This window comes from Pinus tabuliformis, chromosome 7 (genome assembly GCF_031772625.1).
Source record: "Pinus tabuliformis cultivar Carrire ecotype Pingquan chromosome 7, CPIR1, whole genome shotgun sequence".
NCBI lineage: Eukaryota > Viridiplantae > Streptophyta > Pinopsida > Pinales > Pinaceae > Pinus > Pinus tabuliformis.
The window spans coordinates 250806963-250830744 of NC_142293.1; the positions used below are offsets into that span (position 1 = coordinate 250806963).

At 35.0% G+C, this 23782-nt stretch overlaps 1 pseudogene; it reads left to right on the top strand.

Annotated features, from left to right (window-relative positions):
- Positions 1–22758, top strand: part of LOC149246790 (geranylgeranyl pyrophosphate synthase 7, chloroplastic-like) — a 45872-nt pseudogene extending 23114 nt beyond the window's left edge.
- Positions 22759–23782: the final 1024 nt, after the last annotated feature.

Consider the following 23782-nt stretch of genomic DNA (forward strand, 5'->3'; position numbering starts at 1 on the left):
AATAATAACCCGTGTTGGTAACTTCCAAGTAGTACATTAGATAATGCCCATATATATGGAATCTCACTTCCATGTACCTTTGGGTATATCATATGTCCCCAAGGTGTACTTAAAACCAACATTAGATCAACTGATAAGTCATCTTGTTACTATAGTACACCAAGAATAGTACTCGTGGAGATCATTGTTTAATACTTGGATAGTTGGCTCTTACAGCTAAGGGAAAATTTGAGCCTCCTTTGTTAGTACTCTAAGATATTAGGTTTATTACTACAATTGGACCTCACAAGTATATGAAAGAGGTATATAATTTGGCAGTGCTTTTTCTATAGGACCCTACAAACCCTAGCTTCTACAATCAACCAACAAAATTCCTACATATTAGCATCTGAAAGGAATTTCAATATTTTTTTGCCATAACAATTATTAGATAGAGTAATACTCCATAGGAGTAGTACGAAGAAAATAAATATTATGGGTCCCACCAACACCATTGCAAGATACATATCTCAAAATATTATTTGCATCCTGTTGATTGCATGGGTATACCTTTTATGTGACCCATTTTGAGTGGACTTGACAATACAATGATTTGGGGTATATATGAAAGGACTCCTTACAAGATACTAATCATGATGAGATAAGTGGAGAAAAACACTTCCAAAAAATATTTGGTGGTACCATGTTTGAAATTCATAGCATGGTTAACTTAGAGAATCAACATTAGACTCCACTAACTCAAATCCAATGACATACTTAGCTTGTTAAGCGCTAACAACTAGAAGAAAAAGTGGCTAATATTGAGTCTATAATTTAAGTTATGACAGTAAAATGATAAAAAAAGGAGAAGCCTTAAAATTATTAGGTGACCAATGGAATATCCATATATCATATCCAAATATTGATCCAATTGAGGAGGATTTTTATATCACTGAAGTGCAAGTTACACACATGTTTTAGGATAATCATTGCCCATAATTTTAAAATCACAATTCATGGCACTATTTTCTAATGGTTGACGTCAACAAATTTGATGGGTTGGATCCCTCAAGGTGGGTTACACAATCAGAACATTATTTCTCTATCCATGAAATTATTGATGATATACACAAACTAAACATGGGCATGTTTTATTTAAATTTTGAATGTCGGTAATGGTGGAAATGGGATAGGACGAAGATAAAAGATATATTTCTTGGACATAGTTTGTGTAAGTACTTTATTCTTATTTTGAACATGAACCATCCATTTGGAATGCCTAGAAAAATTATGCAAACATGCAGAGTTATGGAATCACGAATTGGAAATCCATACATAGTGTCAATATAATTTATATTTTAAAGAATGTTTCATGAATGGTTACAACAAAACAATTAAAGTACATTTTATGATGCAATGTCATGGATGGAAGCTTGTGATAAAGCTAAAGAAGATAAGACACTGATCAATGCACAAACCAAGATACCTTTATTCATCACTTTCCCTACCTCCCTCATAGTGACTACCCCCAATTCCTCCAACTCATAATGGATCCACATATAGAAGTAATAACTGATCATGTTAATACCTTCATCTTTGTTATAATTGTGATGAATGTTATTTCAAAGGGAATATATGTTAACAAAAAAAATATTACAAATGGATGTATCTCCACATGACTACTCAAATGGAAGTCCTATTCAAAATAATTTTGAACCATCTTTGGAACACAATGTTGTTAAATTTCCACGATCTTGGGTGTAGGATAGAATCTTAGAATCTCTGGCGCTACCAAACCAAGAATCTCAACAGAACTACTTTACACAACGGAACAATATAAAAATTTAAATCATAAATGCACAAGTATAGACAACCTTTTACAAAATATTGTACAAATATGTACAACCCAATCTTCATTATATTAAACCAATTTGAATAATACAACAATCTAGGGAATACAAGATATAATGACAATCTCGCTACAGTCTCCATGTTGTATGTCATCCTGTCGGTCCTTCACTTTCGTTCTGCTCTCTAGCTGCCCCTTAGTCCATCAAACAACAACACATAGAGTCTCTAGGAGGGCCACCACCTATCACTGCTACAAGTCGCTTCTGCTACAATGAACACGAGCTGATCCAATCTGCTCTTCTAGGCTGGCCAATCCATGAGCTCCAATATTCCAATCTAGTAGATTCCTTCATCCATCAAAGAACTAAACATTAGGCTCCAATATTCACCCAACCTTCAACTATCAAGCTCCCATTATGAGTGCTAGGCAAGGGCTACTTTGGGCATCAACATGCTTCCCTCCACCACTCCAATGATGCCCAATACTAAACTGCCAAATCTGATCCTAAGAAGGGATTTCAACCATCAAGATAATCCCTCCAAATCGATTCCATAGGCTTCTCCAACTTCTGTCCACACTAGGACTGATCCACCTAGAAAACAATCCAATCTTCACCGAACATTGTCTTAATGCTTGGATGTACATGTTGTTGCATTTACTCTTTTGGTTAGGGCACCCAATCAACTATTTTTGTATCCCACCAAATCACTCCAGTAGACCTCCAAATACTGCAACCTATCCCTTCCCATAGTCCTACTCACTTGTTGCCCCTTTAGGCCTCTTGTGATTGCCGTTCAAGGCTTATGACCCTCACAAAACATTCCTACAATCCTGCGACCTTGTCTACAAGGAGGAATAGGGTTGTGACCCTACACACAGTGATGAAACCGTCCCTCAAACTCATGCACATCCTCCCAAAATAACCCTTAAGGCCTACGACCTTCTCCTGTTTAATCTTGACCCCTGAAATAGGAAAGTACAAACCCGAAACACTCTCCTTTCTTCAATCTCGACATCTCTTCTTGAGCTCGACTGTCTTGTTGAGAAGTCTATGAATTGTTGCACATTTGGATACGTAAAATGAGTTCTCTCACCTTATATTTATACACTTTATAAGGGCTACTCGAATTAGTGAAGGGACATGACTTTTGGCTAATTTCACTTCAAGCCTACATGACTTGAACACCTAGAAATTCATTATCAAATTCAAAAATTCATTTGTCATCAAGGACATCTCGGAATTCAAAAATTCTCAAAGTGTTGGATTCTCCTTGTTGTACGCTATAATGTCCATCCATCACATGTCCAAAATTCCTCATGGTTTTGGCCCAAATATCAATGGGTGCAAAACCCCAAGCTTGGGTTCTAAGCCCCCAAGTGACTCTTGTGGTGCTCCAACCTCCAAACCCCAAACCGTAGGGCTTGGAGTACCTCCCAAGCTACTAAAGATTTAACAGATGCCCCACTAATAGAAGATGAAGTCCCTTCAAAAGATCCCCATAAGGCCTACCCCAAGCTTCTCTCCATGACCTGTCAAGTTTTTCAGCACCTTAAACCTTAAAATTGGTTGGCTACATGAAGCACTGTAAAGTTATGTTGATTTAGAGTCGCAACACTCATAATTTTATCCACAGGAGAGTGGCACAAGACACCCATTTTCATTTACATCCCATAACTAATTTTTAAATTATGATCGCCAAGGGTGGTATGATGAAATGCGGGGTTGCTATGGAAATGCAAAATTACAAAAAAAAAAACATTTTTTTATATTGAAATGGGTGACTGTGATATAGTTTTTATGGTAGAATGGTTATTCACTTTGGGACCAGTCGCTATGAAGTTTGAAGAATTATACATGGGATTCATGCAATAAGGGCATAAACATACCCTCAAGGGAGTTACATCTAGTCCCCCTAAAATTTCCACCTCTCATTGTATAGAGAAGTTGTCGAAGAAAGGATAGCCAAATATTATTCCATAGTTTAATTCAATATATGTAGTCAACAACACACCACAAGAGACTCACCTTGATTTTTCATTGGTTCTCTTTAGGAATCAACAAGTGTTTGATATGACACAAGGTTTACCACCTTCATGTGGCAAACGTTACCATGGTATTCCCATCATTCCAAGTAGTCAACCACCCAATGTGTGTCTTTGTTTATTGGCATCCTTTTGCACAAAAAACTGAGATTGAAAAGATAATTCAAGAATTATTGGAGGTATGAGTCATATAACTTGGTACTAACATGTACTCATCATCAACGGTCATGATATTAAAGAACGAAGGTAATTTTCACGTGTTCTAATTTCTAGGTTGTCAATAAGTTGACTGTCAAGGACAATTTCGTGTCCCAATTATTGGTGACGTCTTGGAAGAATTTCATAAAGCCATGTTTTTCTTTAAAATTAGCTACCACCAGATCAAGATGAAAGAGGTGGACATCCCAAACAAAAATTTGCCTACATATGAAAGTCATCATGAGACTTTACTAATGCATTTTTTCATTTGTAATGCTGTATCAACCTTCCAAGGCTTCATGAACAAGATGTTTACCCATTCCTATGCAATTCTGTGCTAGTACTCATTTATGTTATTTTGATATTAATTAAACATGGGAAAACCACATAGATCATGTTGATTAAGCATTCCAACTCCAATAGGATCACTAGCTATTCATAGAATTCTCAAATTTGTTTTTGGGGGCTTCAAAGGTTGAATACTTGGGTCAAATTATAAGCTAGGAGGGAAAAAAAATCTTGGACAACTTGCATGGATTCTTAAGACTTACAAACAACTACAAGAAGTTGTGAAAAATTATGGAAAAATTATTTATCCCTTAAAATTGCTACTCAAAAGGAATGCCTTTGTTTGGAATGAGGTCATTCAACAAGGCTTCTCAATTTTAAAGGTTTCCATGTGCACAACTCCAGTATTATTGTGCCATATTTGACCAAATTTTTTTATATTGGATTTGTTAGTGTACGTGCACATTTTCCTACATATTTCCAATATTTAGGAGGATTGCTACTTATAGCATGTCTTGATAACCTTTTTTATTATTAGGATGTCTATTTATAACATTCTGTTGTTAGTTTGTCAATTTTTAGTACGTCTATTGTTTTTCCCCAAGGAAAAACCATTATCTCCACTAATAAAAATCAAAATTACATGTTGTAGATGCCCGAAGGCATATTAGAAATGACTATGTGACATACTATAGCTGACCAAAATAGATGTTCAGGAACTAACTAAAAATGTATATCTAGAAAAATAGAATCTATTTGCCTAACCCTTTCTACCTTTCTTCTTTTCAAGTTTTCGCCAGACTCCTTGTGAAGGAGTGGCACTGACAATTGCCAATTGATTTTATTTTCATTCAAAGAGACTTCTTTTTCTGAATCTGAGCTCTCTGAGGCATGGGTTCATTTCATTCCACCCATATCTAAATGAGGGGGTGCGTCCATCAGTTGTTGCACTCCATTCCCTGATTTTTCAAAAGTTTTCTGTCTATGGATCGTTGCTCCAACTTCCTCTTCCTTACTGGTTTCTGGTGTGCCTTTTTGAACATGTACCTCCTCACTCATCTCATTCACCACAAATTCTTCATTCTCTTCTTCTGAAATATGTGGATCTGGAACTTGCCATCCCTTTTACTTTTTGGGTTGTTTCTTTTTCTCTATTTGGAAACTTCTTTGCTTGCAGACATGTATTTTGTAAATGACGAGTCTGAAGGTAAATGTGACACCTAAATGTCATGTTCTCAAAGTCTAGAGGCTGGGTCCAATGAAAACTATTATGGAGCAAGTGGATGCTATCAGGTATTCCCTTGCTAAGATCCACCTCTACACAGATTCAGGCAAAGGTAAAAATACCTTTATCAACTCTCTCTATATCTGTCTTGATGTATTTTCCCAGCGTATATCTAATTCCCTCTAACACCTGGTGGTGCGAGAAAGGGAGAGGAATATTATACATTCTTACCCATATTGGAATTTTAGAAACCACCAAAGTGTTAACATCAAATCATGGAAACCAAGGGGTAATAAATAGACCTGCACTCTCCCAAAACCATAGACCTTCATTTAGAGCATAGTCCAAGTCCTTATGGGTGTCAAATTGGATGATAAAAAATCCTTTATAACAGAGATGAATGTCGTAGATTGGCATCCAATTAGAGAATATCCACTACTGAAGGTCCTCTTATTTGGGCCAGAAGCCATTAAACCTACACACAATAACTCGTGATTGGACGATGTCAAATAGATCCTTTACCTCTAGTATATTTATTTCCATTGCTAGAGCATGTTCCATTTGATCAACAATGTAGGGGCCCGGTAGGTTCTGGCCTTGCCCAGATGATGCGGGCTTCTTCCTAACTGTCTAGAATGAATTAGAAATTTTCACCTAATCAAGATGAGCCTTCCTGAAGCCTCAAATTTAAGATTATGATGGATGAAGGAATAATGTTATAATAGTGTAACCTCAAGTCATCTTGCATTGATTTTCCTCCACAGATCAGGCTTTATAAGATCATCGAAATACCCAGAATATTTTGGATATTCTGCTTCAATGTTTTAATGCGATCAGAGGCATTAACCCAAAATAAGGTTGATTTTCCACCTGGGGTTTTAATAAAAACTTGGAAATATATCTCTGATCCTAGATCTAGATTCCATATTCGATATTCACATAAATATGCAGCCAAATCTACGCAGAAGTAAGGATATGAGGGGATTGGACTTGAGAAAATATGTAGCGGAAAAAAAAAAATTCATAACTGAATGCCATTCCACATATACCACCCGATCTACAGAAGGGAAACACTAAACTGTCAAATAAAAAAATAGGCAACACAACTCTACAGTTAATCCTCCATTTCGACACATCAATTCACTCATAGAATTGAGGATCTCTAGTTCCATTTGCTTAAATGGATCAGTTCTAAACAAACAATACTCTACTATAATAAAAGTCTTACCTTCCAATCTGAATGACACCTCACCTGCAAAATATAGAGGGAAAGGGATAGACACCTTATCAAGGATCACCGTGTGCCTAAACAGATCTAGACTTGGCACATGAGCGAGATGCCATTCACGAACATTTGAACCATCATGCATGGTAGGAGTAAATAAGAACCATGTGGTGGAAGACTGATACGGAACACTCACGATAACCCTGGCCATCTTTCCTTTACCTCCAACCAATTAACATGTCTATTCTTAGCATGCTTATTATTAGCATATACATTACCCGTAGGTGGCCTATTTATAACATGTCTAATTTTAGTAGGTTCTACCATATAATATGACATGTAGCATTGACAAGGAAGTGGTATAGTAGTGACATGGCATCATAATGCACTAGCATAGCCTTATCCATTAGCCTTACCATTATCCTTATTCTCTTCCTAAACAGGTGAAAAATTATCTTTGTAGAATCCATTTCTATTTTTGAGGTTCAACGCATCCACTTAGCTATTTTATTTTAAGAACAATAATAGGATCTAAGTGTGCGAATATACTAGATTAGCTACTTGCAAAACAAGAAAGAAGAGAGAATAAAAGTACTGAGATATTGACTAATGAACCAAGGAGACAATTCAAATTACTCATAAAATATGATTTTATATTATGGATACAATATACAGACACTTTAGGATGAATAAGAAATTCAAATTAGATTGGGATCTCAACAACATGCACTTAGTTTACTAAAAATCATTTTCCTTAGTTGGCAAGTGAGTCCAAATTAGTTTGGGAGACCCAAAATTAGCAAAATATCCTATAATGGAGTGAATTGGAAGCAAGTGGAGTTAGAAATCAATTAGAACTGATCAATAACTCTCACATGCAAAACATTTACCAATTAAACTAGGATAAACTCCAAAATAGGACTAAAAGTCAACTAACAAGAGGAGGAGAGAGAAAAATGGTGACTAATTTCTAAATATTAGGGAGGAATTGCACAATCACAATAGGGAGTCCTATGCATGAGGGAATGTACATTAATGTAGTGGAATTATCCATTTAATCCTCAAACCAATGTTTAGTTAGTACAACATGTCATCCTAGGTTGCACCCCTTGCTAAAAATAAAACCACTAAATATAGAAAACCCTAAAAATAGATAATGTGCCAAATGATAGGGAATGTCCAGTAGTGAATGAAAAGTGGTTCTATGTGCCCCTAATAATGTACAAAAAAGAGTCCAATGATGGCCATAGTGTATGTACTGATGTGATTTTGATGAACTATTAAGTGTAGTGTACACCAACAACCCCTTAAAGCCTAACTGGGGGTTATACTAGTCAACACGTCTTGGAAATTTTTAGTCATGTTAGGTACTCATGTATAACAACTATGTAAAAAAATCAATGAATCCTATAAATTTGCAACCATTTTAGGTACTCATGCAACAAGTTATTTAAGACACAATATGAGGAGAGTCAGGTAAAGAGGGAAATCCCGATGGGAAGAAACCCCCCCTTAAAATACAATGTATACTATGTCACCTATGCAATTTTTATGAAGAAGGATGGTGTTATTGAACAACCCCATCATGAATCTATTATCACATATGTCCTATACCATCATATTTGTCTACTAGTTGAGCCTTATTCTTATTAATAATAGTAACATGAGCCTAGAGTACCAAAAAATTGAAAACTAGTTCCCTATGACATGGAAGTTTCACCCATTAGTTGAGTAATTGATTTTAGAGTATGACATGCCCTCCATAGCATGTGATTTAGAAATGTAATGGGATATTGATGGGATTCTAAATTAGAACCTAAAATCTATTAAAAAATATGATATGAAGAGTATGCAAAATTGCAACATACCTCCATCCACCCATAGCCCATACTAAAGGTAGAAAGTGGCATTATTATCATTGACCCAACCTCCATAGCCCTGTAATGGAAATAGGGTCTAAAAATTTCATAATTTTTTAAACTCTTCCAAACCCAAAATAAACATGACCATTGTGTCTGGCTCGTTGAGAGCTTTATGAAAATATAAAATTTTACCTCAATCCAACTTTCGAATTGATAGATATGGCCATGTATAGGCTTTGCCAATGAGCTTTTGCCACATCACAATGTCCTACCACATGGAGCTTGTGTGGTTCCCACATGGCATCCCATCTCACTACCATGTAATCCCTCTTCAAGCTTTGTTTCATAGTGACGCCATTGTGGCACACCATTCAATCTTGACCTTTGTCCACAAAGATCGTGATGTAACCCTCTTGGATGATCAACGAAGTGCATCCATCATAAGGATCAACAACCCAAATTAAATGAGGGATTCTTGCTCATTGACATCACCATCTAAATTCCCTGAGATAGAAAACCTCTTCCATCATTGCCAAGAATTACTCCATCTTAGGCGTTCTTGTCTCGCTCATGTCTCCTTCTAAATCCCCTGGGATAGAACCTGTCTTTGTTAATTTCTAGGATATTTCTATTCCATAGGATGTGAATACCTCTACCGTTTATCCCTATCCCCTTATTCAAACCGCTAGGGTGACATCATTCCCCTGTCATGCCGACCTATATTAGAACATTCCCCCCCTCGGCCTTTTCTCGTAGCCCTCCTTCTGAAACCACCAAGGTGACATCACTCCAATGTCCTGATGACATCATCATATCCATGTGTCCATCCTATCATATATATATATATATATATATATATATATATATATATATATATAATAACAAAACTTCAAGCTCCCCCTTATCTGATCAATGACCCTCATATGCCGAGGAAACTGATAGTTGAGATCAAATGAGGACCCCCCTTCCCCTCATGACGTCAGGTGGGTGGGTGGGTGGGTTCCTCGCCCCCAGATAAATGATGGATAATCATTTGGAACAAATCAATAGAATGAGGGGGGGTCTGTCATCAACATTTCACCCCTTCAAAAACATGACACTAATAGGAATATTATTGTTTCATAATGGAAGGAAAACTGACACTTAGTTATTTTTCACTCACTAGACTTGTTATATATGATGGGATATATTTGGTTTACACCATTATTTATAGAGGGTCTCCCTCCAAAACCTGGTGTTATGCCTCTATGCAACTCCTTCCTGGAACACAACCATGGTTCTTGTCCCCTCTGAGATTTTATAATTAACACACATACACACACATAGCTATGCTTATCCTATGACACTTAGTCAATAAGGATGTTCTCCCTGAGCTTGCGCCACCTTCCTAGTTGAAGGGGCTTCATCGGGGAGTCTCACCACTTGACCTATCCTTAATGTGCTTAACATTCACACATACACACATGAATAAGCATGCAAATATAATGCTATCCCTCCTAAGATTAATGATACACATAAGGGCCTATTATTTAAAATTATTAAGATACAAGAATTCAATAACCAATAGACTACCCATCTCTTATGCTTAGGCCAATTAGGTTGATTTCAAGCTCATATTATCACATAGATTCACACATCCCATATACTCGAGCAGTTAAGCCAATCTGATATTCAGAATAAACACAAGAATTTAAACCATTCCTTAGAAATTACACAGGAAATCAACATTTCCTATTCAAACATAAAATTAAGATTATTCACACTCAAAATGGCATTTAAATAGCACAATAAGTATACATATAAAATTCAGTTGCGCATAGAGAAAATATGCACTTATCTTATAATGAAGGACCTGACAACTGAGATTAGGACTCTAACTCTCCGCCCAATGTTAGATTGGCTTGTACTGCAACCTTTCTTGCATCCAATCACCCTCGAGCCAAATTTCAAAGCTTGAGGAAGAGTGCTCAAGGGAATAAAATCAATGCTACCAATTGAAACAAGGTCTCCATAGGTCAATCCACCTCTACCCACCAACTAATCAGGAAGTCAAATACAGGGAACATGTTTTCTTTATGTGTTCTTAACAACTCTCTACTATTATACCAAAAGGATTTTAACTTAGTCATCATCAACACAAGGTTATTTATAGGCATAGTGAGTCACAACTCGATTTCAAGAGAAGAGTTTCATTTTAACATCGGAAGATTCATTAGTTGGATAAGCTACTTTAGGAGCATAAAAACACTTCTCCAAGTAGTTCATCAATTATGGAAATCACGAGTGTTATCAGCCCCATGGCTATACCCATTGGTTCATTAAACCCCCAAGTAGATGGGTGTTTCTCTCCTGACAACTAGGTTTACCAATCCACAACTTCCGAGTGGGTCCATTAGTCCTAAGGAAAGCCACTTCTAGTGGGTTAACCAATCCTTAGGTAAGCCACTACTTTATGAATTTCATTCAAAAAGTCAAGGCTAGGCTTCCTCAACTGGGATATCACTAGAGTGAACTCCATCCTCTCAAACTCTCTCTGCATATTATCTTTTCTTATTCCTCCTATCGTGAGGAATTTCCCGCCCTCCATGATTGAATCCATTCGTGAATTCCTGAATCCATTCCCATTCATCAATGAATTCCCTTTGTGAATGAATGAATCAATTCCTTCCCCATCATTCAGAAGTTTCTTCACAACTTCCACTACCATTGTTGCAACCATATGTGGTTCTGTCATTGTGCCTTTGCCTAGGCCCCTCTCCTTATCTATGACTGGTGGTTATGTTCCAATTGCATGTGGTCCTGTGGGTGCTATCATGGCAGATCCTCGCATGACGCCATTTCAGATGTCCTCAGACTCCCTCCTTTCTGCTAGCTCAACTTGGTCTTAGTTTCCTTGTCCCTTTTTCCTTGTGAATTTGTGTGAGGTAAGTATGGTTCTTGTCCTCTCTTCTCTAGTTGAAATTAATGATGTAGTCAATCCATTGAAGGCATACAAGTCAATCTCCATGAATATAATTAATGACCAACTTCCTACATTTTCCCAAGAAATCTCCCTCCCCAAGCTCTAAAATTCGTGTCCCAATTCTTAGCCATTTTAATTAGACAAAATGGCTATAATAAGGGATTATCCCAAAGGGGTTGTCACAAACCCCAACCCCTTGGAGGAGCACCCTCCTTAGTGTTCTATTTCCCGAACACAAATACAAACATGTTTGAGCCAACGATAAATCATAATGATATTTATAAATACAACTTAGTTTACAATTACATTTTTCATACACAGTTTCTTTCTTAGGAACTCAATGAGCATCAATTCATTAGCTCAACCATATTTCAATGGATCCTTTGTAGTTTTTGGTGCTTTTACTGCACCCAATCCAACTTGATAACCTCACCCTTTTCCTAGATTCATCATCACTAGCACGCCACTGGCTTTGATATATTTAAGCTGGTTCTATTTGTCCTACAATCATCCTCATATGCTCGTGTTGGAAGTTCCATGATTTTCCTTCAGCATAAGCACATGAATTTTTCATGAGATTCATCATAAGGAAATTCTCAACAATTTTAAAACATACTCCTATCAATAGTTTTGTTAATGAGGTGAAATATGCAGTTGCAAGTCACTTAATATCAAAAGAAAAACATATTAGATCATTGATTCAAGCTACAACAAATCATAACTTTAAGTTGAACTATTTGATTGTTTCTCAACCCGAAGGAAACCACTCAACGTAGTTCCTTGTAGTGTTTAACTTTGTCTTTAAACTCAACTCATCTGAATGTTTTCTCCACCATTCACACACATATCATTAACAAATCCCATTTCTCCAGTGTTATCAACAACCTCCTACTGTTACACCACAATGGATTAATGAACATAACAATGCAGGGGTTCATGCCGAGCATAGAAAGTCTTAGTTTAGTTTTTTTTTTTTGGGGGAGAGAGAGATTTAAATTAAAAGGAGGTTTGTGAGCTGAGTTATTTATGTAGGAATAAGAGAACACTTTCCATCAACTTTTTTTCGGTACTGACACCTATTTTTCAGCCCCCTCCTAGACTACTGTAACGACCTCTAGTTAAAGTTTCATGTAATAAAGGACATTAAAGGAAAAAACAATACCAAGGTTATGGGACACATATTCCAATATGAATGGAGGGAACAAAAATTATAGTGGGTATCACTTGTGGTTAATTATTGGCTATGGAAATTGGCATTGGCATTAGCAAAGGAAAAAGGCAATAAACATAAATTTAATATAAGGAATAAAGGAAAATAGGAGAAAAGGAAAATGAAGAGACAAGAATATGCATTCAAGGTAATTAGAGAGAAAATGAAGGAAAATGAAGGAAAAAGGAAAAAGGAAAGGAAGAGATAGTAGACATCAAGGATAAAAATACATTACAAAAACATTTGAAAACTATTGTCAATTCTAGCTTTTGATCACTTTTAGAAATAAATCTCTAGGAGAAGAGAGAGAGCACTTGGACACAAGCAAGAAAGCAAAGGAAAAGGAAAGGAAAGCAAGGGAGCACAAGGAAAATATTGGAGGAGCATCTACAACATGAAGATTTTGCATGTAACATGTTTCATGTGTGATTTCATTGTTGGTATTTGAATGCATGGTGCATGCATTTAGTTTACATGTTATTTTTCTATCAATGGCATGGGATTTTCCTGGATTGACAATGACTTTAGCCTTGCCTTGCCATTTCCTAGATAGCTATGGTGTGATGGGATTAATTCTTGGTTGAGCTTTGGATTGTCGGAATATTTTGGATTCGGGTGAGGTGGTATTAGGAAAATCCCAAGGGTTGGGGGTGGGAATGGTTTTCTTCAGGAAGCCCTTGAGAGGTGGGTGGAGACAGGAGAATTCCTATGGGTATGGTGAAGAATTTCCGAGGCATCCAAGCTTGTGTTTCTTTGGTGATTTCGGGACTAGTTTAGGTGAAACCACTATGGTTGAGGGTTGAGGTGGTTTAGCCTATGATTCCCTAGATGGTTTTGTTTTGGTTTATCCCATGAGATTCCACATTGATGCTTGGAATATGGAATGGGGGTGATTGGCTAAAAGAGAGATTTGGTTCAGCCCAATCTATGGTCGGGTGGTACGTGAAATTCCCCAATTTGGTTGGAATTTGCATACATATTAATGTGTTTATTCTTATTGAGATTAATGAGCACACGTTCTGATTTTATGATTAGTTTGTCATGGTCCTATTCTAGTTAAATGTTGGTTACATGCATGATATATTTCTTGTTTTATGATGTTCTCTTGTTATTGATCCATTCCATGGTTTAATTATTTCTTAGCTACTTGATATGATTTCATAGGTTATTGTATGTTATTGCATCTAGTAAGAGAGGGAAACAATCCTTCTTGGTGATTCTCTAATGAAACTATGCATTTATGGCCTATGGGTACCTTGATTGCAAAGTTTTTGTCTAAATGATTTTCATGTATTTGATAATTTTGAGTAGGAATTGAGTCAATAATTGTGACTAATGACTCCTGTAGGTGATTAAGGTGATTTTGGAGAAATTTGGGCAGTTTTAGGCAAATGAATTGGAACTAATCCTAAAAATATGGATCAGGGTTTCTAGCTGCACCCTATGAAATAGGAAATTTTCGTTGCAACCACATGAAGGAAGGTTTGTCCATGGAGATGGAGCCTTCTGGTAGCATGCAAAACTTGGCATGTGTTTTTATGGCCTATGAGGTTAGGTAAAAAGAAGTTTGAGCTCAAGGTTAGATCGACAGTGGATGTTGTATGACATTTGGGTAATCAGGTGTCCCTGAGAGGTATTGGTAAGTTTCTGGTTACTAAACCCTACCTCCGTAACTGGAACTTGGATGTATGGTTCTGTCATAGTAACTCTCAGCTTATGTTTACCCTAGAGAGATTGTAAAAGCGGGTAAATGTGGGGTGGGGTGTTACAGGGTGGTATCAGAGCTAAGTTGCAGCACTGGACCTTAGGGTAATGCATATTGCTATGTATGCGTGTCAGTCTCCTATACGTTATTATGCATGCATGTTAGATAATTATTGTTATGGTTATGATATCCATGTATGATCTAGTATGCTTGAGATGTTGTATCATGCTAATATACATTGAGGCATGATTTTGATTATGTTTTTATAATTAAAATCCAATTATAATTAATATTTATAATTCTTTTATGGTATCTTTCACATTAATTGCTGAAGACTTCTTATTTCAACTTAAGGTGGATGAGGATCTGTTGACTTTTTATTTTTTATTTTTTAATTGAGTGCCTATATTGATTTTCATTGGAGTATGCTCAACATATGCTTAGTCTTAATTTTTATTAACGACTCTAATGTGTTACAAAGTTTGTTAAGTTACATTGAGTTTTAATAAATTTAATAAATTATATTTTTGACAACAATTTCTTCCCAAGAGAATTTTGTGCAGACATTTCTAATCGGCATCTGTAACCTTTGTCGTTTGTGATGGGCATTATGGTCCAAACACTCTTTAAAGGAAATTCATGCATGCTCCCCAACAAGCACGCAACCCAGTTCTTCTTCACTGTTCTTCTAAGGTACTGGAAAAATTTGAGTATGTTCGTGTAGTAATATGATCATTCTTGTCCCTCATACATGTCAGTAATAAAGTTAAAATTTTCAATAGTACAAACTTCTTTGAATTCATATGCATTTATTCTTCTGTTGCATCTACTTACCTGTTTTCAATCTCTGTTTTTCGTTGCAGTAATTAATAATATTGCTGCCAACAGCTAGCTGCCATGGCCTGTATTTTATGAATATTGCTTCTCAAGAAAGTAATCTGAGGAGAGTTTCGATTCCCAGTACTTCTATTGGCGACCATCTGGCTCCTCGTGGGCTTTTGTCATATAGACATCTGGTCGTATCGTCAGTTAGACCATCAAACACAGATTTCGTTGAATTTGATTTCAAGGAGTACATGCTTTCCAAGGCACTGGCAGTGAATGAGGCTCTGGATAAGGCTATCCCACTGAGTCATCCCAAGAAAATATATGAATCCATGAGGTATTCTTTTGTTGCAGGAAGAAAACGGATTCGTCCTGTTCTGTGCATTGCAGCTTGTGAGCTTGTGGGAGGGACCCAGGAGCAATGGAGATGATCCACACAATGTCTTTGATCCATGATGACTTGCCTTGCATTGACAATGATGATTTAAGGCACTGCTCTTGTTGCAGGGGATGCACTTCTTTCATTTGCCTTTGAGCAAAACGGTGGGGAGTGATCGGATTTTGAGGGTGATATGTGAAGTGGGTAGAGCAACAGGGTCTGAAGGGTGATATGTGAAGTGGGTCGCGAGCGAGCGGGACGCTTCGGTTGATCTTGAGACTCTGGAATGGATTCATGTTCATAAGACTGCAGTGCTGCTCGAGTGCTCGGCTGTGTGTGGGGCCATCATTCGTGGTGCGTCCGAGCATGAAATTGAGAGAATTCGAAGGTTTACCCGTCACGTGGGACTTCTGTATCAGGTTGTGGATGACATACTTGGTGTCACAAAATCGTCGGAAGAAATTGGGAAGACAGCAGGAAAGGATTTGTTATGGGTTTGGAGAAAGCAAAGGAGTTTACTGTTCAATTGCTGAAGAAAGGTAAGGAGGAGCTATCATGTTTCGATCCAACGAGGTTGCACCTTTGTTGGGTATTGCAGATTACATTGCATACAGGGAGAAATGGAAAGCGTTCTTGAATCTCCATGTGTTATGTATCTGTTTAGCATCTGCTAAGCTTCAGAAATGGTGCCATATTTATAACTTTGTATCTCTTGGCATCGTCCATAGTCCCAATGATTCTAATATTATGGACGGATGCTTTAGATTTCTTCAATTTCAAAATATGATTTTAGGTTTCTAGGATGAGAAAATATTTTTAGTGAAAATGATATTGGATTTTTTGAGAATATGATTTTAGGTTTCTGTGATCTATAATTTAAAAATTATAAAAAAATAATTTTAGTGAAAATGATATAAAAAGAAAATTTTTGTAAACAAATTTTACACTATTAATTATAATTTATTTTCAACAAAAAAAAAGTTTGCAAACATATTTCTAACCATCAACTGTAATTCATCTTCAACATCAAAATTTACACTTAATTAATTAATATATATATATATATATATATTAATTAATATTTTTTATATATCTACCTGCTCATTTGATCAAAATCTGAATCTACAGAAATTATAAATCTATTTTCATGTTCGAACCTTTTCAAAATAGAGGTATTTAAACATTTCCATTCCTAGTTAGCTGCTTGGCTGTTTTTGGGAGGTTATTTGGGTAGAATTGGCAAGTGGGTCAGGTCACTTTCATGGTAATATACAGGAATATAAATTGTATCGCCAATTAATTTACATTTTTTTTGGTTTTTAGTTAGCTATTTAACTAATAAATTTAGTTTATTTTAATTTATCTTAATTAATTAATTAATTTATAATAATTTAGGTATGGAATAGAACTAGTGTCAACTCTAACTAATCTATATTTTATGGTTTTTATTTAGTTATTTAATTAACTAATTAGTTATTTAATTAACTAATTAACTGTTTAATTAATAGAATTAGTTTACCTTACTTTATCTTAATTGCCGAAATTTTCTTATTTCAACTTAAGGTAGACGAGGATTTGTTGATTTTGATTTTGATCTTTTTAATTAGGGTCTACATTGATTCTCAAGGGAATATGCTCAGCTTATGCTTAGTCTTAATGCCCATCAACAGCTATAGTGTATTAAAGAGTTTGTTAAGTTGCAATGACCTTTAATAAATTTAAAAAATTCATGTTGCACGTGGCTCACTCCCCACCAATTTCCTAGGGATTTGAGATTATTCCAATTCTAATAAGCTCCTCATTATTATTTATAACATTAATTTATAATTCCCTTTTTTTCTTAAGTAAAGTTGACCCATAACCTTTTTATACATGGTTAATTAGGTAAATGTGTGCATTAGTAAGACATTCTTTGTGTTGCAATAGTTTTTTGGTTATATCTATGAAGCCTTTGACTATGTCAACCACATTAATATTTTTAATGTGATTGTATTAGTTAATTATTTAGTTTACTATAATTTAGGTATTGGATAGAATGTATAGATTTATTTGAAATATGACAATAAAACCTATTTTGATTGATGATTAATATCATTTTTTTTTATAATTAAATAATAAGATTAATAACAATTTATTATATACTTAAATTATATTTTTAATATATTAATGTGTACAATTTGAAAAATTGTACAAATTAGTAAATATAAAAATATATTACTGTAGAAAATAAATATAATTGTGAAAAATCTTCTACATTGCATAAAATGATATTTTTGAATATTAAAAATTTGTATAAATTATAGTTAAATATATAAATCAAATATATGACTTTTTAATGTGATATTATGTTTTAGAGATGATAAACACATAAAAATGGTAGAAAATATCATCTTCACTAATGAAGTCGCCAATAAGTTAATGCCAAAAGTAGTTCCTATTTGGGATCTTCCATCTTGTAGTGGAAGTACCATTATTTGGAGATATATCCACTTAGATCCATGTAACCCCGGATCTATCATGCTCTCAGATGTATCAAATCCCTATGTCAAGTTTTACACTCCAAAAAGAAGGTTTGTACGATCCTCTAGGCCCATGATAGATTCAGATTTAAATGGATGTAAGCTCATACTAGCTAGTAAATATAATATAAAATATTATTGATATATATAAAATATTATTGATAAATATAATATAAAATATTATTCTTAATTTATATATGGAAACTTTTTTATTCCTTTTTTGAAGTATAGAAAGAAATTAATCAATTTTTTTTATATGTATTTATTATTTTTTATTAAAAAAATCAATTATAAACTACTATTTTTAGATTTGTTAACTAAAATACTTCTATTTTGATATTATAAATTATTAGCCTTTTTTAATAAAAAAATATTAATACATTGATATTTTTTATACTAAAATATTTTATTTTTAATAATATGAATTTAAAGGACATGTGTCAATTCTACGTTGAGCACATAAGAAATCATACATCCCCCTCATACTAAGCTGTAGTAGAATGCAACTCTAGATGCAATCATAGATTGCCACAAATAGATGACTTGATAGGGTTGTTTAAGATTCCATCACAACCAATCAAATAGCCTTGATTTGCGATAGTAGAGGATGCAAGCACACAATTGCAATTAAGAAGAAACTAGATAATTGAGTTAATCCTTACGGGGAACAAAAGCGTTTAAATGGGAAGATGTCATTTGAAATAGAACTGAGACTTTTCTCTCATTTTAAAAATTGTATTTAAATATTAGAAAAGTTTGAATTAATTGTCCATAACTAAAGAGATGAGAATATGAACAATTAATATAGATACTTGGCAATTTGAGTATCTTTATTAAAAATGAAACCTATTGAATTAGAGGACAATGAAGAGGAGAGGAGGAGAGCTAGAGAGGAAATGAAGAAAAATGTCATCTTTAGAAGCATCAAGGGCTTGGGAGTAGCCTTGAGGGCTAACTTAGTTGGTTGAGTCCCCGTCGTTAAAGCTCCTCTCTGATTGAGAGGTAATGGGTTCAATTCTCTCGACACTCTTGGAGTCAAGCCTTGTGGTTGAGATGGTAGGAAGTGATCCTTTCGGGGTAGATATGCTTGGTACAAATATTTTGTGGATACCATAGTCACTAATCTCCAAGGACTGTGAAGCACATAGAAAATAAAATAAAAATCAAGGGCTTGGGAGAAAAAACTTGCTTGAACACAGAAAGTTGTCCCTAAGCCAATGTAATCTATAATTTTGTTAGTGAGTAGCAATACACATAATCTATATATAACTCACCCTTTGTATCTATTTCCAAGCTTAATCAAAGTCCCCATCGAATGTTAATTTTTCCATTTGGGTTTATAAGTAAAAAAATTGTGTTAATGATATTTAAATGTTGTGTGTGGTTTAGCACTCTATTTCGTGCTTGTTCTATTCGTTGCTTGGTTATAATATGGAGTTTTGGTTAGAGTGATGGTTAGTATCATATGGCTAAATGTATTGTTGTTTCCTTTGATAATTTCTTATTTTCCTAATAGGTAGATATTGAATAATAGCGCCAATTTATAAACACAATGATTATGCTTTCTCTATCAATGCTTTCTCTATCAATGGTTGAGTCTATAGGGTCAACAATAATAAATGAAGGGCTCAAAAATAACAATAGTGGGCTTCTATGAGGCACAATAATAACAATATGGGGGCTACAGTAGAATTATAGGGACCTAACATGCCCTTCTACTTCAAAAAAGTGTTGTTCTCAATGCTTGAGTAGTTATGGATGCTTCTATTTGAAATACTCATCCTTCCATCTAGAATCTTCAACAAATAAGTTTTTCCACTTAATGAGATACTCTAAAATTTATAGATTCCGTAACTTCCAGATTCTTGTTTCCATGATTGCTTCAGGATCCAATATGATTTTCCTTCCTCGTCAAGTTTTGGCAATATAGTTTGAACTGGGAACTTGTCACCTATAACATTCTTCAAGCATGAAACATGGAAAACTGGGTGTACTCACAAAGATGTAGGCAACTCCAATTTGTATGCCATAGTACCAATCTTTTGAACACCTTGTAAGGGCCATAGTACTTGGATGATAATTTATTATCCTTCTTATCTTGCTTGAGGCACATTTATTTGTATGATTGTAGACATAAAAATACCCAATAACCCACATTAAAACATCTTCCACTATGATGCTCATTTGATTATTGTTTCATTCAAGTCTGCACTAGAGTTAGGTTATCCTTTAAGAGTTGGAGAACTTGTTGTCGATGCTTGATGTGATATTCCACTGATTAGACCTTAGAATTGTCTCTTAAAGACAATGTCATGTACGATGGATGATATCCATAAAGTGCCATAAATGGGGTTATTTTTACTGCGGTATGGAAGGAAGTGTTATACCACCACTCTGCCAGTGGTAACCACTTGACCCATTGTGTTTGTTTTTTAGATACAAAGAAATGAAGATATGCTTCCAAAAATTTATTCACTATCTCAATTTTCCCATCATATTAAGGATGATAAGATGAGTTATGAGATAATTGAGTACCAAGATAAGAAAGTAATTCTGTCCAAAAATTTCAGTGAAAGTGGGATCTCTATCACCTATAGTAATCTTTGGGTTTCCTTGCATCTTTTGAACTATTTATAAAAAAAATAGTAGCAACTGTACTGGATTTGAAAGGATGAGATAGTGCAAAAAAGTGTGCACACTTGATAAGTCTATCAATTACCACCATGATGAGACTCTTTCCTTTGGACTTGGGTAAACCCGTGATAAAATCCATTGAAACCTCCTAACACTGACTTGGAATGGCTAGTGGTTGTAAAATACTCGGGGTTGTAATTGTATCAAATTTATTTTGTTGGAAAACTAAACATTCTACCACAAACTTCTGAATATCAGATTTAAGGCCATCCCAAAAATTCCTTCTTGACATTGTGGTAAGTTTTTAAAAATTGTGAGTGCCTCTTATAGGAGAGGTGAGGAATTCCAAAAGAAACTTTTGTTTGAGTTGGGAGTTCTTACATAGATATAAGCGATATTTGTACCATAGTGAATAATTTCTCTAGATAAATGTAGCATAGGCACTGGAATCTTGCTAAATTTTTTGAATGAGTGTCCACACTTCTTCATCATTCTTCCATCCATCTCATACTTCAATTATCCAATTAGGTTGGATAATAGAAATGGCACAAAACAATTCTTCCACATCCTCGTCCCTTCTTGAGAGTGCATCTGCAACAACATTTAGCTTCCCTTTTTTGTAGATGATTTCAAAGTCATAACCCAACATCTTCATGACCCATTTTTGCTGCTCTTCTAAAGATTCTCTTTGTTCCAAGTAGTACTATTTAAGACTATCATGCTCTATTTTTACCTCTGATACCAAAGGTTATGTATCCAAATCAAAATAATACAAAAACATAAGAAAAGATAGATCAATGCCTAGATAATAAGCTACAATGAGGGGGTAACCTCCCCTTACATCACATTAATGAAAAATTCTTGGATGATTAAGATGACAAGGCCTCCTTACTATATATAGGAGTTTAAAGGGTCAAAATATAATTAGGGCTTACATAACAATAATAAAGTAAGATCTCAACAATAAAAATAGTGGGCTTCTATGGGGCACAACAATAACAATATGGGGGCTACACTAGTATTATAGGGAACTAACAATCACAATCATTGGTAATTCGTTCCTATAGCCTTAAACTATCCCATCTTCATTTTCCTTTATTTTCCTTATTGGCAGTATTGTTTAACACTCATTTTTTGTCAATGCTACCTTTAGCCACATGTTACAAACCAATGATCTGATTGTAAAGGTCTTGTATTAACCTCCATACCTTAGTCTATCTAAGAGTTAGTTAATTATTGTATCTGATCGTCTTGTTTGAATAAGGTGCATTATATAATAGTGGATACCTATTTAATATAAAATGGTTCACTTTATAAGGCCTATTAGGCAGTTAGTAACCTATTATGAAGGGATCACAAGTGGTTTGTGATTTTGAGGCTGGTATCTAAATTAGGTAGAGCAATAGGATCCCAAGGGATTGTGGGTGGCCAGATTATGGATCTTGAGAGTGAGTGAGATGCTTCTATTGAGCTTGAGACTCTGGAATGGATTCATATTCACAAGACTGGAGTGCTATTGGAGTGCTCAACTGTGTGTGGGGTGATCATTGGTGGTGCTTTGAAAGATGAAATTGAGAGAATTCAAAGGTTTACCCGTTGCTTGGGGCTTCTTTTTCAGGTTGTAGATGACATACTCTATGTCACAAAATTGTCAGAAGAAATTGGGAAGACGACAAGAAAAGATTTGGTTAGAGATAAGGCCACTTATCCGAAGCTAATGGGTCTGGAGAAAGCAAAGGAGTTTACTGTTGAATTGGTGAAGAGAGGTAAGGAGGAGCTATCTTGTTTCAATCCAAGGAAGGCTACACCTTTGTTGGGTCTTGCAGATTACGTTGCACTCAGAGAGAACTGAAAAGCGTTCTTGAATCTCTATGTGTTATATATCCGTTTAGCATTTGCTAAACTTCAGAAATGGTGCCATATTTATAACTTTGTATCTCCTGGCATTGTCCATAGTCCTAATGATTCTAATAATATGGATGCTTTAGATTTATTCAGTTTCAAAATATTATATTATTATTAATATTTTTGATTTTAGGTTTCTGTGATTTATAATTTAAATGTTAAGAAAATATTTTTGGTGAAAATGATATAAAAAAGATTTCTGTCAATAGGTTGCACACTATCAATTGTGATTCATATTCAATACCAAAAAAAGATATTTATGAACCCATTTCCAACCATCAACTGTGATTCATCTTCAACACCAAAATCTACTAACTTTATTTTATATATATCTATCCTCATCATTTTATCAAAATTTGAATCTATAAAAATTATAAATCTATGTTAATGTTCGAACTTTTTCAAAATAGAGATATTCAAACATTTCAATTCCTAGTTAGCTACTTGCTTGTTTTTGGGAGGTTATTTGGGTAGAATTGGCAAGTATGAAATAGGAAAGTACAGACCCAAAACACTCTCCTTTCTTCAATCTCGGCATCTCTTCTTGAGCTCGACTGTCTTGTTGAGAAGTCTATGGATTGTTGCACATTTGGATACCTAAAATGAGTTCTCTCACCTTATACTTATAAACTTTATAAGGGCTACTCAAATTAGTGAAGAGACATGAGTTTTGGCTAATTTCAATTCAAGCCTACATGGCTTGAACACCCAAAAATGTAGAAATTTTGAATAATATAACACTTATTCATAGAGATTATCCTGAGTATACACGATTTGCAGACTGCATGCATAATACATAACCTCCTCTACCATTGATCATCAATTTGTGGAATTAAGAAACAATCGCATGCGCACATTGAAACATCAATCACACATATCAACACAGTATGTAATGGGGAAAACATATAGCTGAAAACCCCGAACTATCTGTATATTATAATGATAGAGAACATGTAACAATACATAGTACA